At 42.4% G+C, this 16,441-nt stretch overlaps 1 protein-coding gene across 6 annotated transcripts in view; it reads right to left on the minus strand.

Moving 5' to 3' along the window:
• Positions 1–16,441, minus strand: part of CNTN5 (contactin 5) — a 3,179,309-nt gene that overhangs the window by 2,556,180 nt on the left and 606,688 nt on the right. Inside the window, exon 1 of one of the 6 annotated variants that reach the window (XM_069202391.1) lies at positions 6,575–6,804. The exons of 4 other annotated variants lie outside the window; for them this stretch is intronic. The gene's annotated coding sequence lies outside the window, so the exon portion shown is untranslated. Of the gene's footprint in view, positions 1–6,574; positions 6,805–16,441 lie in introns of those variants that run through there. One more of the 6 variants, XM_069202388.1, reaches the window with a different exon arrangement.

The raw sequence follows: 16,441 nt of genomic DNA on the forward strand, positions 1-16,441 counted from the left end.
TCTGGTCAGACAGTACATCTTAAAATAATCAATACAGCAAATGGAATTCTAAGCAACAGTGGGAGCCAGTCAAGCATCGGAATGATAGTGATACAGGTGAACTGAGCCATGCCTAATGCCTGCCTTGCGGCTGCTTTTATAAATACATGATGGCTGGATACAGCCCGCCCATCCCTTGGGACTCCTGGGAAAGTTTCATCACTGCACTACAGCACAGCATCCTTTCAGCATTGCCTCTGAAGGGTTATTGGCGCTGACTAAAACAAATATTTCCGAAAACATGTGAATTGTTCAGACCTGCTTAACTACCAGTCTGTGTGTGTAGTTTATATGATCATTTACTCAGTGCACATGATGAACTTCAATGTCACTGCTAGTACAATAGTGCAAATTGATATCCTCAGTTCCTCATGCATGATGGAGGATTAAAGCATATGATTTCAAGTTTTACAAAAACACTTTCTACAAAGTCCATTCAGCTATAAATCAATCCATTCAATTATTAATATGTGTAAATAAATCCACAATATGCCTAGCCATAAAAACGCCAATTGACTACACCTAGAAATTCACTACAAACCTTACATTGCTATTCAGCAAGTCCTCGGTACAACTTAACACTACAAACTTCAGTACGTATATTTCAAACTACTAAGAGCTTTAGACAAGCCTAAATCATTTAACATGGAAATAATCATAATTTTGCAAGTTATTGTTTAAATATGCCAGAAACGAGCTGGGGGAAACAGGTTTGAGTTATTACTCCTGCATTAAAAACTAGTATCAGTTCTATCCATCAAGCTGGTTGAAAAAGGGAGCAATTCGGTCAGATATCAGTGTGGAAACCCATGGAATGCTGCTTGACCAGTGCTCCACAAATGTTTTAGAACCACAACCTAATATTTTAGAATGACAAACTTTTGTGACCCACCTAAGACTGACATGAAGTGGCCAATTTTCGAATGCAGGTAATTTGCAGACAGCATATTTTCCATAGAAATTCCCACAATATTTGCACAATGTGACAAGTTAAAAAAAAAAATTTAAAGGCATCTTCATTTATTGATCAGACATACCAGACCACCGAAAAAAACAGCTTGTGACCCACCAATGGCCTGCAGTCCACAGTCTGGGAAACGCTGTGCTAGAGTAATATTGAGACTCAAGTTCTTAGTTTAGAAATATATCCCATCTTTCTCTGTGTCTTTCCACTTGACAAAATAATTATTCTAGTCTCAACTTCATACCAACAAACGAACATGTCCTCTCATTCTACCAAACACACCAACCACAAAACTAACTTCCGTTATCAGTCAAGCATATATGCAATCATTTTGATTTCATGTAACAAATCGTCTTGATCTCTTCCAAAACCTTGCCTACCTCCTTCATAATACCCTATGATATTGCAGTAGCATCATACCTATTAAAGATCATCCACTCCCTTTCAGGGAAGGCACCAACACAACAATCAGGCACATCACAACCGTCAGAAATCTAATGCAATCCATATTACAACTATCAGAAACCTAGTTCAACAACCAATAACACTACCAAATCACGTTAAAAGGAAACCTAACCCAAATGGGTGTATGGGAATCTTTGCAATCAGTATCTGCCTCGATGTTTGCACCAGGCCCTTCTGACCATAAAAGCTTATTAGGCGGTTTATTCAAAATGGATAGTAGAAATGCACAAGAAAAGTGTTCAATATTTATGTTCAGGGAACTAGTACATGAGCTCAGGGCATTCACTCTGAACAGTGAATGCCAACTACGCTTCAAGCACTGTTTACCAGCAAAAACAAAGATAGAAAATGCAATCAGCCAATATCGCCTTGCGTGTTAAAGATAAAAGTGTTTTAATTCCTCATTGAAAAAGATACAATAATTGTTGTTCTTAAAACTGTCCCCCCACCCCATGTCTTACACTCCCTGGCATAGTTTTAATGGCCCTTCGTTGACAACAGATGTCCAAGAGAGGAGATTAATTAATCTGAGCAGATCCTGATTAACCGCATCAATACAGAAGCAAACAAAAAGTACTGGCCAGGGTCATTTAATTCAGGTCTTCAGTTATATAAGTTTTTTTTCTTAACCAGTACCAAAACAAAGTTTCAAGGGAGGTCAGCTCAAGTTAGGTCAAGCTTCAATAAGGGACAAGTCATGATGACTATCACTATGCACTAGTGGAGAAGTGTGGCACAATGGTTAGAGCGGCAGACCCTGATGCAGAGATCTGGCTCCGGGTTCAATTCCCACCTTGGCGGATCTTGGGCTCAATTCCCTTGGACCAGATAATTCTTGCCTCGATACCTAATCTAATTAATGGGTCGAACTCTGTAACTCTGGGCAATAGCTTGCTTAATCTCCACAACGGCCCTGACAGCACTTGGATGCCTGGCTTCACCCTGGGGGTTGACCAGGAGTGGGCGCCTCACAGGGAAAAGCCAGGAGGGGTTCCACAGTGGTATGCCTACAGCGCCTTGAGACCCTAACGGGTGAGTAGTGCGCTATACAAGTGCAAAGTTTACGTTTTAAGTTTATGCACTAAAGGCAAGAAGATGACGTCCTCTTTTGCCTCTATAGAAATAACTGAACCAAGGATTTGCTGAACTACCCAGACAGGATTAGGCAAGGTAGCAAATTACACTATATGCATATAAAGAAATGAAAGAATCCAACCTACTTTGTATAGGTAATTTGACATACAGAGAACTCTGGAAGTGGTAAGTAAACCAAAATTCCATTCGAGCACCAGTCAATGTGCACTGACAGCAGTTCCCACAGGGCTTTGACTTACATCACATCTTGCCCCATTACCAAATGTGATGGTCTGACTTGTTGTGCCAAAGTAGTACTTTAAGTATTGTGGAAGCTCACATTTCTTATACTAGCTCACTTTGCATTGACAGCTAGAAAGATCTTTGTGATGTTTACAATTGAGGATCCAATCTTCCCAGTCCAAAGAATTCAGGTAAGTGCCTACTTGATTGATGGCTATGTAAATATAGATGTATTTTTTAATGAAATCCATCCATGCCAAGCACTCCCAACCGGAAAGCATTCAAAGTTTTGTGAGTAAACCAATGAAATAAACACTATTTCTAAGATCAATTTCACCTTTTCAGTGATATCTGTATAGAGTAAACTATTGATCAATTAGATATGCCCACAAAGGTGGCTGCAGCTGGCAATAACGTGTAGTGGGGCAAAGGGGGGGGGGGGAATAATACATTAAAAAAATAAAACACCTGCCACATGCCACCTCGATGTTCCTCATCACTGTGGTGCTTCTCTGCTTCTTCTCTCTCTCCACCCAACATAGACACTTCTCTCATGCTGCTAAGCAGCATGAGAGAAGCTCCCTGGATTGGTCTGAGCGGGTTGAAATGCCGCTCAGCTGGGGACTGGGAGACTGCACTGATTCTTCACCCAGGCTGCACAACACAGCCTGGGTGGAGAGTTGTAAGTGCACACTATCCTCCTCCACTGGTGACAAGAATGGCCCCGCCCACCCCACCCTTCACTCAGCAGACTGGCCGAGGAGGAAGCAAAAAATAAAATGATAATACAACAATTGTATTATCATTTTATTTTTCTGCTGCCTTTCAGCAGGTGGGTGGGGCTCCTCTGCCACAGCAGAGGGACCGCCTCTGTCTGCGGGCAGTCCTTCCTTACTTTGCAATGGGATTGAGAGGGTATTTTTATTTGCCTTCTCCTAGTGTCATCCACACACGACCGGGTACCTATGACAGGACTTTTTCCCTTATGTAATCTTCCACAGTTTCCTGTATTTCTCCATATTCCATCTTATTTTGAAACTACATTTTATAGAAAAAAAAAGAGCTTCAGTGCAGTGTCTTTAAAAGGAGTACATAAGCCTAAATCGTGTTCATGACAACCTGACACCTCTGTTCCAATACCAAATTTTCATTCAACAAACCAGTGAATTTGGGGATTTGTAGCCCTAGTTCATTCATTTTAAGCAAACTGAACACACCTCAAAAATAATGATTTCTCAAAGTAAAACCCAGCATAAAACCCAGCACAGGAAATCTTTTTTTACCCGGATCCATGGTGCCATCCGGCAATCCAGCTCACAGATTATGCAGCTTTCAGTGTGATTTATGAAGACAATACCAACAAGCAACTGCCTAAAACCGGGTAATTTCTAATTGGAAACAGCAAACAGGATAACCTCAAAATATTTCTAATTAGAAACACTGTCAGAGAGCTCTCAAGCATTCTTTCTCTCTGTGGGAGTGGCCTGTGTAGTACAATGTTTTTTTACATCTAAGGATTTACAGGTCTGAATTCATAATGAGGATTAGTAGAACTACCAGTTACAGAACGCAAAGTTTGGATGAGTTTCTATTCTAAGGGATTTAAAAAGCACATGGGTACCCCAAGGACTCCCAGCGCTAGTACAGAACCAAGATGCCGGTGAGCGTTAGTTTGTATATAACCAGGTTTTTAAGGCTTTGCAAAAAGAAAGCTCATAAGTGCAACTCAATGGGAAGAGGGTTCCCCAATTTTGGAAGAAAAAGAGCAGCCACACCAACGGGATTTCTTTGCTTTGGGGACTAGAATCCAATGGGCAGAGGAAGATCTGAGAGGTCTTTCAGGATATATGGGGCGGCCAAATGTCTTAACAAGGAGGGGCCTCCGTATGAAGTGATTAATGCAGAGTGCTTAGGACCTTAAATTGGATGCTTTGCTCAAAGGGAAGCCAGTGGAGGACCTTCAACACCCTTCTTGTGAAATGGTGCCTTGGGAGATTTATTAATTACCTGCTGGCGGCATTTTGTATGGTCTGTAACCTATTTGTCACTTCTCGCAGGGAACCGAGATAGAGGATGTGGCCATAGTCAAGGTGAGAAATGATAAGAGCTTGGACAATTAATCTCCTCACTAAAAAAGGGAGAAAATGTAGGACCTTTCTCAGAAGTCTGAGGACACCAAAGTAGTTGCCCCCCAACTTTTTCTTTTAAGTTAATATGGAAAAGTTGAAAGCTGCTCCACCACACACTGTAACAGCACAATCTACTCCATTTTACTGAAAGATCAGAATTAAATGTCAACCTTTTTTAAGAAAAGGAAAAAAAAACTATGATAGAATGAGATTATTTTGCGTTTCTGTACTCAATTATGTAGTAATTATTTTAAAGGCGCAAACTCGCTGTCTGAATGACTCACCCACTCAGTGTTTCCATGTCTCATTCAATTAAAATATTACTAAGAGTGCGATTCGCCTTGCTCAAAATATCAGTCATATAAAATAATAAGTGTAAATTGTTTGCCTTTTCATCATGCTTCACACGTTATCCTCCAGTCACTTGAATCATCAGCTGTGCAGCACAAGCAGCTCCCTCGGCTATTAAATCTGTTTACTGAGCAACTGATGCTAATCTAGGCAACCACGCTTGTGCTTGTGATGAAAAGGTGTTGTTCAGCTTCTGAAGCATGACATGCCCAGTTACTAAAAGAGAAGATTCTAAAAGCACACATTATATCTAAGTGGGTAGATTAGAAGGAGTGAGGATGCTTATCGAAAGCCAAATGTTGCTTAAAAACGAAACGTGGAGCAGCGAAAAGACATTTTTCTTGCGAACACACAAGAGCTGTCCAGGTACTCTGAGTATGTCAACAAACTGGGAAATGCTTAATTTGTAAAAGTTTAAGAGCCGGGGCCCAAAGATTTGCTCAGAAACCCATGGCCCATGCCTTGGAATGTTGTGTTGCCAAATACCAAGCCTGTGTAGTCCACTCCATAACCCCTTTAAATCATAACCAGACACCCCCCGCCCTTTTATAAAACTCCCCTGCCTTCTTTTTCACTAGTGCTTTCCCTTTGCAACTATTTTTCCGCTTTTGTCTTCCTCCTCATTTGCCTCGTTCGTGGTTTTCTCTCGCTTGTTCTGGGTCAAAGTTGAGGAAAAATAAGTGCTAATACTCACAAACGAGAGCAGGTGGGCCCCACCAGCAAACACCGGCTCAAATTAGGCACTGAAAGTACGTAACTATTTGAAGAGTTAAGTTAGGGGTATTGTTTTCTTTTAGAATTACTATACCCGGTCCATTGGAACAAACCTTATACGTTCCCTTCAAAACACAAATAATCCAAAACACATTAGTCTAGCAATTTATGTCCTCTCCTAATTTCTGTGCCATAATTAGCCCCATACAATCCCCTATTTCCTTGTGAGATAAACTTTATGATAAAACAATTTCACCTCTGGTCATATGTTTTGAACAACTAAATCAGAAACAGAAACAAACCGAAGGATTTCTCCACAAAATGCGACGAGCCCTGATAAAAGAAACTGCCCTGCAATTATAGCTCAAAGCTGCAGTTTGATCTGTAATTTCGGCGGCATTCTCCATGTTCCGTACGGACCGAGAGTATCTGCAGACAAACACCCGCCAAATTGACAACAGCGTTGCATCTTTCCTCCACAAATAAATGTTTGATGTGCAAAAACGTAATCGTAAATGAGCTAGCACAGGTAATTATGTTATCAATGCCGTTTCAAAGCAATGCGAAAAAAATTTTGATAGAGGAAATGAATTACCTGACTGCAGCAAGCGTTTCATATCCAAGCAGTAGGTGGTCACGGCGTCCCCTCATCCCAAAACAGGTGCGCGCGGTGAGAAAGCCGGAGCCTTGTGCCTGGGCGGGCGGGACTCTTGTCCTGTCGCTGATTACTTCACTCTCACGCCGTACGTCGCGGTCCTCCGAGTATTCATTTACCTGCTCCCTGTCTGTGTAATGCTGCTCAGAGCGGCGTGGCCCTCGAGGGCTGGCACTGGAATTATTCCATATGGCGCAGGCAGCCGGTTCGTCCACCGCTTTCCCTGTCCAGCGAGGCGTGTGTGTAACCAGTGCCCGAAGAGACAAAGGCCCACACACAAAGCTGCCAAATGGAACCATGTCACGAGTGACCCCTTAAGAAAGTTTGGTTTTAGCCAATAAAATGTTGCATTCTGGGACTTGAAGTTTTATTTTGCATTCAGTATGGCTAAAATACACCACCATGCAAAAGTTTAAAATACATCAAATCTGTGTTTGTTGTCTATGTCATGATGACAGAGGGCCAGGGGACGTATATCAACGTCCAGAGGCGTAGATTCGGGGGTGTTTATGGTGTTACAGACCACTAAAATGTATTCTGTTGCGAATAGTTGGGTACAAGTGCTTTCGGTTGGGTGAGGTGAGGTGCCTGTCGGATTTCACCTGAGATTTTGGTCTTAAAAATGTTGGTTAGTTTGGAAACTATTGTCTCTAGCAATATGCACTGCCACTAAGACCCCCCCCCCAAAAAAAAAAAACTCATGCCCTGATTGATTGTTGGGAAATCTGAGGTTCACCCTGCCAATCTTACTGACCAAGCTACGCCCCAGTGAACATCTCTTATAATTACAACACTTTAACACAAAACTATATTTATAAAGGGTTTAAGGCATGCAATAGTTAGTTTAAACCGAACATGATATGCAATGGATGGATAACTATCAATCTTGGGTGCGGTACACCTCAGCTACACATAAGGTGATGCCATGAGACAATATATATTGTGTGGCATGACCAGACACTCTTGATGTTTTAGACAACGCCAACTTACTTTCTGATCAGGGTCGGCTTTAGGGCGTTGTGAGCGTTGCGGCAGCACCGGGTGCTGACCTCAGGGGGCCTCTGTGTTTAGCAATAACTTACAAAACTTGTGATTTAAAAGCACCTGCTGAAAAGTTTCTTGTGCATCCAGCCTTCAGGAAGCAATTACAATTTCAAGATACCTCTTGTGATTAATGTTCCTGCTAAGGAGAGAGATGGGAGGTTTGTCTAGGGGCAGCTTTGACTCTTCATAAAGTAGTGTAGAGGGTTAATGTGCCTGCTGAAAAGAAGATAGTGATATTTTGTGTAAGTAGCTGAGTGGATAAGTAAAGCCAGCCTTTCCAAGCCCTTTAGAACTAATGAATGTATATGAAAGAGGAGCTATGGAGAAATGAGTGGCACATTTGCCGGGTGGTAGTGAGGGATCTGAGGAGGTGGTCATGGGGTGGGGGTGCCAAAAATAGGCTGTCGCACAGGGTGCCACCAACGCTAAAGCTGGCCTGTTTCTGATATTGACATTGTGAACACTGGGAACATTATAACATTGCAGGTATGGGCTAAACAGTCCTCACATGCAAACTGCTAAAAGCTAATCCTGGCTGTCGATGTGTTCATAGCCAAGTTTCATGGCCAAATTTTTATTTTCATTCTGGGACCTGTAGCTTCCTGTATCCCCGTATAAAATCAGGAATATAGCTTGCAAAATAAGATATTTTTTTTTACATTTTGGGGCTTGTAGGTTATTGTAACACCTATTAATATCAAGTTCAGATACTTGAATGTAAAGGCAGAAATTTGAATAGAAGAGGACACAACTTTCAGGTTTCCCAGATCAATGTTGAGTAGCTCATCCAGACTTTTCCGCTGGAAATCTTAGGCTTGTAGTTCCGATTTTAAAATGAGATAAAAGAGACCTACAAGTCCCAGAATGCAATGAAAAATGGAGCTGGACAAACCACTCTGGCACGTGTAGGCCTAGTTTTATACTGGGTTGAACAAGACCTTAAGTCACACAATTTTAAGCACTGGCCTAACTAGTCATGCATGGATCTGGGAAGCTTTGCAGTTATGGTTCCATGCATGGGTAACTCATTCTGTTGACAAATGTTCTTTGCATTTCATGCCATGCCGAGAATGCAGGATCAAACCAAGGCACTGATATTCCCACTTACAGTTGCCATGGTAGAGCCACAAAGAGGTCATACACATTTTTGATCTTTGTTTTTAAGAGAACTGAACATGTTATGAAGTATTGAAAATGTCTTTAAAAAACATTAGCTATTTAGGACAAAAGCATGTTTGCCGAATCCTTTTGACTATAACACGAGAGCCCGGCGAGCCTGGTGAATATACTCTACACGATGAGCTCAAAATAAATACAAGATTAGCTGGATCTTCCTGGAGGCAGCAATCCTTCTTTCATTTGAAAGGAGAAATTACAATTGATTGTAGTGTCACCCCGTGTGTAATTGGTATTTATATGGAGCACACCTAAACAAAAGTCAGCAGAGCGCAGTACAGAGTGAAAGGCAAAAACAGCCACCGTTCATTTCAACGTGAACCTGTATACACACTCATATTGAATTGGTGTGTCTAGCAACCGGTCATTCTTGCTAAAACACAGAGACCAGAGTCACCTTAAATATCATAAACTAGCCATATTGATCATAACTCCAAATACATGTTAAAATGATATTGTTGTTGTGGACGTTTCTGTTACATGAGCACAGTCTTGTTAAGTTACCAATTTTTGGCTTACCCACAATTAGTGGAGATTCCTTCTGTTATAGAATAGAAATATCCTTTTTAGGGTCGAGCGCAAAGCGCTCCATCCCTGGTGTAATCTCTCTGTGAGCTTCTAACCGCGCCCATGTCAAGCCCATCAGTTTGGTTGGTTCATGAGCTTGCCTTTTAAAATTAGCTTGATTTAATTAGTGAAAGGCATGCATACGTCATGCCTTTTCCGGTGTTTAGCCGCCTCAAGCGCATCGGCCAACTACTGAAAACATACGAGACTCCATGTTTTACGCATGGTTTCTGCACTATTTTTTCTCTTTCTTTCGTAGGCAGCGCGATTTCACTGGGCAGTAGTAGAGCGCTTTGCATGACAATGACCCTGTTACATGGATATTTGCACTTTTGCCGATTACATGGATAATTGCACTTTTTCCGCTTACATGGATAATTGCACTTTTACCGATACGTTTCACTGTGAGCGAACTTCTGTTTCCTTTTGTGTGTTTGCTTTGCGCTCATGGCGGGCATCGGCTCGCTTATGTGAAACTGTTTTACTTTTCAGTTTATGTGGCAAGAAAAATCCGGTTAGGAGTTTACAACGCTAATAGCTTTAACTCGAGTAAACGTGAGATCCATTGCATTGGAAATGCTTGTTGCTGTTGTGCCGCTAGCTCAAAAACATATGTTTTAGTATTTAAAATCCCTTCTTTTGTAAGCTTCAGTTATATTACTTAGCAGTATTAGTTTCCTTTTTGGGATATGTGGGGATGGAGGTTGGCCTGTAAATAACTAGAGCTTTGAGGGAATGAGTCCTCTTGTTAGCATTTTTGCACATAAAAGGCCTGTGTTACTTGATCATAATACGGGCGTGATTAGCAGAGGTTTGAGTGCCATCTTGGGAGGGAAGTAAAAGCTGTGGTCGGACGGCTTTAGTGATGTGCAAGGATTTGAGGGGTCCATATTTGAATGGGCTGCCCAGCTGACCATAAATTGTTGTTAAGAAATACCCTCTCTGCCATAGTGCAGTTAACACAATCATTTTTATGTTTTAGTATTTAACTACCTCTTTCTTTTGTGAGGTTCACTGATACTATCTGGAGCAATTAGACTACTTGTTAAGAACTGTGGGGGTGGAGGCTGCACTTTAAATTACTAGAGGGATTAGGGTTATAGGAAAAATGCCTCTTTTTGCATAACCACTCCCATTTTGTTTGGACTGATGAATCTGGGGACTGGACTCTGCTAACCAGGCCCCAGTGTATGTGCTTTGACACCTAACACATGTTAAAACTGACCTGCCCTGTACTCTGGTGGCTTTTGCTGGAGTGAATCTTGACCCTCAAGTGCTGGACCTGACATCCTAGGGACCTGGGCTGTGTCAAAGTGCACTCCTCCTAACATCTTGAGAAAACCTGGGGCATAGAAACTTTCTGCTAAATTTGTGTCTGAAGAACCTTCAGCAGACCGGAACAAACCTACTAGCCAAACCACAGAGGGTGCATTTTCTCTGGACCTAATTGTGATGTAGCTCTTACTATGTCCTTCTCTTGATGTCCGAATCCATCAATGCTGAGCCCTCCTTGGTCCCCAGCTGCAATTTCATTGGGGACACTGTCAAAGGAGGCCTGCTCAACACCAGAGAGCTTTGGGATACGAAAACTGTAACTTCTCCCACTGAAGCTTTTTCTACCTAATCTGTTTCAGCTAGTTTCCTTTTTGATGCTGGAATCTGTCGGGTTCCCTTCTCTCAGCGCCAGCTCACTGCCTCCTTTCATTGAAGGCTGTCGACACTGGGAAGCAACTTTTCCTTCAAGACAAATCTGGTCCTTATATTCGACCTTCACTTCATCACTGTTGGCTTTCAACCTTACTCTTTTCCAGGTCAAGCGCAACGAGATGACTGTGGTTGATGCTTAACACTTTCTGGTGCTATTTTTATTTAAAATTAAAAAATCCATATTTCCGATCCTCTTTATCGGATTTGTGTTGTTTTTGGTGTCATTTTGTTTGTTAAATTATTTTTATAAATTAGAGTGTTTTTTTAATTGTGTTGCGTTTTTCACTTTGTAACTGCTTTGGTACTTCTAAATGCTTTACACATTTTCTTAAGTTAGACCTCCCTGCTCTGTGCTGCAGCTACCAGGGTTGAGCTCAGGTTTAAATTACTGAAACCTTTACTGGAACTAACAGGAACAGTGATAATATAACTTGAGGTGGTCTATCATAAACTCAAACTAATACTCCACTTTCTTCTTAGTTGGCATTTTTGCACAAAAAAGGACTGTATTACTGGACTGGGACACTGGAGTGATTAGCTGAGGCGTGGGCGCCATCTTGGAAGGCAAAAAAGGAACAAGGTCTAGTGGCTTTAGTAATGTGCAGAGCATCAGAGTGGTATATATCTGAGTGACCTCTGCATCTGCGCAGTGGGTGAGTGCAGCTGACATACCTGCAGCAAGCCAAACATATGTCAAACGAAGGCCTGTCTAACCCTGGCCTAATTAGATCAGCAGGGGATGTTGTGGTATTAAATATGAGTCTAAAACCTTGTACAAAATAAGGTATGTCAATTCCTCAAATATTTCTCCCCCTTCAGAAGAACTCAATGCTAAAACAAATGCATGTGAGGAAGCTAGAAGAACAATCCTTTCCTGCCTCAGTCTTTATTTATCTACAAGAAAAGGGGACAATACAATAAGTTACTATATTCATCATCTATCCATTCACCCTAATCCATTCTGATTGACTTGGCCCTTAGAAATAGATAAACAAGACGTCTATAATTTATATATTGATAACGTTTTGGATTCAAATATTTTTACAGGCACTTGGTTGTGAGATTGTTCAGGACCTGACTTAGATGCACCCATTCACCGGGATTCTTGATTGTATGTAATAATAGTGAGAAAGGTCTCGGTGGTGGAGTGGCAATAGTGCTTAAACACAGATAAAATGCTATCTAATAAATGAGTTGACGTCGGATGTTGAGGAAACACTGGTAGTAAGATGGCTAGTTTCAGATAGTTAGCCATCGTATACATGGTGCCTCCATCAGCACAAGACACTTTCCTCGACCAATGAGCTTCTGAAATTACTAGACTTCCTGGTAGTATGTGTCAAAGTACGGGTCCTGGGAGATTGTAACATATGCATAGATACACTAAATTATGCAGTGGTGGCTCAATTCTTACAAGCATGGAAAATCTAAAACTTGTGCAACTTGTAAGCTACACCCATTTAGCTAGCCACACTTTAGAGCTAATCTTTGGACCTAAGGAGCTGGTAACAGGAAGCCAAATCCCCCTTTGACATAGACAGAATGTTTTTCCATGTCATTTTCAATTAAGGTGGATGTGAATGCGAGAGTTTGTGAGAAAAACTAGGAATTAAGGGCCTGATTTAGAATTTGGTTTATGGGTTATTCTGTCACAAATGTGCCATATATCTTGTCCACAGTATTACAAGTCCATTATATCCTACAGCACTTGCAATACAGCAGAATGGATATCCGTTGCTAATACGTTAGGCACTGTTTGACAAATTTCCACAAAACCTTCCAAAAAGGTGCTACTTTTTGACCAGTTTGTGCATGGAAAGTTTTGGGGTGATCTGTGAAGCGAGGGGGAGGAAAAAAAAGGTGAGTCCCAAAATGCAAAATCTCCATCTATTTTCTAAACACTTCTTTATGCAGGCCTACAGCAACAACTGCTGAACGGAATTACACCAAATTTGGAAGTAAGCTAAATCTTGGTCTGCAGATTGTGCTTTTTGTGATTTGGAGTAAATCTGTTCAGTAGTTTTTGAGAAATTGAGATTGAAAGATAATTGTATAACTGGAGTCTCTAGTGGGATTAGCACCCTAAAAATAGAGTGTTCTAATTGGTCTAGGGAGCTTTATTTCCATTAGCCCATCTCTCTTCCGTGGGAGTCACACTCGCGCAACAGCTCTTATTGACTGCCAGCAACATGAAACAAATGTTACTGGTAGAAATTATAGGACTCTGGGGCTTGGACCCCTGTCCTGAAATTCAATTCCCTGACCTCCTGTGCCCCATGCAGGGGACCCAGAGGGACACCCCCTGGGGCCAAAAAAGAAAAACAACTGGCAAAAATATGCGATCCAGCAAGACACTTGCTGGGTTGAAATAAAAATAGTGGCCAGTCTGCATTCAATAATTCTAAGCTCTGGAGAGCCCTCCCTGTGTCTGTATTCTTGAAGTAAGGAGGGTTGTGTGGTCCCCCCTCCCTGAGCCACCAGAGACCCAGGGAAGCACACCCAGGGTCTGAAATATGGGGAGGGGAGGCCACACAGCCGCCCTTCCTCAGCCTCGAGAGGCCCCAGGAAGCACATCGCCAGGGCTGAAGATACTTTATAAGGGGAGTATGGCCACGAGGCCCCAACCCCAAGCCTCAAAAATCCCTAGGGAGCCCACCCCTGGTGCTGAAAGTGTAAGAAAATGGGGAAGGGATGTGCAGCCCCCATCCCTCCAAAAATCACACTAGGCCCCAGGGGATTGGTTCCCTGGGGCTGATATTGGCTCTGGATTGGCTCTAGGAGGGGTGCCACGTGACCACTCCCCCTAAGAATCACGCAGGGTTCCAGAGGATGGGGTCCCTGGGGCCAATAATGGTTTGTGGGTTGGGGCCACGCAGGCCCACTCCCATTTAAACAAAATACACAGCCTTGGGGGATGGAGTCCAAAGGGGCTAAAGAGGCTCAGGGAAAGCCAAGCGGCGTCCTCCCCCTTTTTAAAATATATGTGCGCCCATGGGAGATAGGGTTCCCGGGGCAAATACTGGCTTGGGGAGAGGGAGTACGTAGTCCTCCTCCCCTTTATTATTAGAAATGGCCCGAGCAGCCCCCTCCCCTTTAATTAAACAAATGGCCCGAGGGGATGGGTTCCATAGGGCCTCATCAGGCTCAGGGAGTGGGCTTTATGCCCCCACCCTTTTAACAGATATATATTTATATGTACAGAACTGGAGGGATAGAGTCCACAGAGCCTAAAGATGCTCACGGGGCCACATGCCCCCTCCCCTTTTAACTTATATGTATGACCCTGGCAGGTGGGGGACCCCAGAACCTAATGAGGCACAGAGGGGTGGGCCATGCAGCGCCCTGCCCTTCAAAAAAAGAAAGGCCCTGGGGGATAAAGTCCCAAGGGCCAGACCCTGTGGTTAAGCTCCTGCCACACACAGCCAAAGGTTTTGTGCAGTGTGGGGTTGGCTGCCATTGGCGAAGTTGGCCACAGGACCTGGCCACAGGCCAGGCCTTGTGGCTAACCCTTCACCACGCATGGCTGGCTGCATGTAGAGGGTTGGCCAACTCCCTGCTGTGCACAACCAAAGGCCTTGCACAGTGTGGGGTTGGCTGCCTTTACAGGGCTTGGCCAAAAGGCCAGGCCAGGCCTTCTGACCAATTCCCCACTATGTACGGCCCCTGAAAGTCACTGAACCTATATTGAGAAATGAAGAGGATATGAGTAGAAAAGTGGGTACTGCTAACAGTGTTTACTCAATGGAGAGAGTTTACTCTGTACCACACTTTTTGCAGACAGTAAAGCTCTCATGAGAAATACACCACAGAGTATTAAAAAATATCTACTAAATACAACGTACACTCTATGCAAAACTTGTCCAAAGAGCGATTACTCATTTAAACTAACCAAGGTCTGAAGGTACTATAGATCATACTACCTGCAGCCTTCATACTGTGGTAAAAACTTTACATAGAGGCCATCTTCTGTAGCAAAGCAAGCATACATCCATAGGTTAGTAATTGGTGCACACAGTCTTCTATGTTCAGTAGAAACAGTCTGCTGATGTGCTTCTGTTTAATAGCTAAATGCTGCTTCCATTACTTAGGTTGTAGTATGTAGAATTTTTTCCCTGCTGGAAACTTTTTCTGTAGTACCCAAAAACTTTTGTAGAGAACATATTGAACACATTTCAACTGTCACTTGTACACAGAGTTACTCTTCAATACAAAAATGTATAATGTGGTTAGTACTACTACGCACCTATGGTGCATTAGGAGCACATGTTTTTTGTAAACCAATTATCAGGCCACAGGCTGTATAAAATTAGATAGAAAAGTAATACAATAGTTACCTGCCACTAAGTAAACTATAAAACAAACACTACACTCATTTGATGTTGCCATTAGCAATGTCATCTGTGGTGTGAACAGTGATGTCTTTTGAGATGTCATAAATGATGTCATGCCATGAGTTATGTCATAGGTAAGGTCATAAGCAGTGCAATAGCAGGGGTGCAAGTTATAGTTAGCTCTGCTAGCTAGTGATTTTTTTTTAGTTAAAAACATTAAAGATGTCATTGACAAAATCACATAACTATAGCGTTACTTTAACCTTTGTTTTTTCAGTGAATATATAGTTAGGGTGTGATAAAAAGATCTGTTTTCATTTTGTTTTTAAATGTAGATGTTCACTGAAAAAACAAAGGTTATATTAACTGTTGTAACTGGCTTTTTGACAGGGTCATCCCCAAACGTTTTGCCTGCTTCCTCCTATTTTTTCTGACCTGTTGTTGTTGGCTTTTGACCTCTGGGCACTTTTACCACTGCTAACCAGTGCTAAAGTGCATATGCTCTCTGTGTAAATTGTACTATTGATTGGTTTATCCATGATTGGCTATTTATAAGTCCCTAGTAGAGTGCACTATATGTGCCTAGGGCCTGTAGATTAAATGCTACTAGTGGGCCTGCAGCACTGGTTGTGCCACCCACTTCAGTAGCCCCTTAACCTTGTCTCAGGCCTGCCATTGCAAGGCCTGTGTGGGCAGTTTCACTGCCACTTCGACTTGGCATTTAAAAGTACTTGCCAAGCCTAGAACTCCCCTTTTTCTACATATAAGTCACCCCTAATGTGTGCCCTAGGTAACCCCTAGAGCAGGGTGCTGTGTTGGTAAAAGGCAGGACATGTACCTGTGTAGTTATATGTTCTGGTAGTGTAAAACACCTAAATTCGTTTTTACACTACTGTGAGGCCTGCTCCCTTCATAGGCTAACCTTTGGGGCTGCCCTCATGCACTGTTGAAGTGGCAGCTGCTGATCTGAAAGGAGCAGGAA

The sequence above is a fragment of the Pleurodeles waltl genome, chromosome 8, assembly GCF_031143425.1.
Source record: "Pleurodeles waltl isolate 20211129_DDA chromosome 8, aPleWal1.hap1.20221129, whole genome shotgun sequence".
Taxonomy (NCBI): Eukaryota; Metazoa; Chordata; class Amphibia; order Caudata; family Salamandridae; genus Pleurodeles; species Pleurodeles waltl.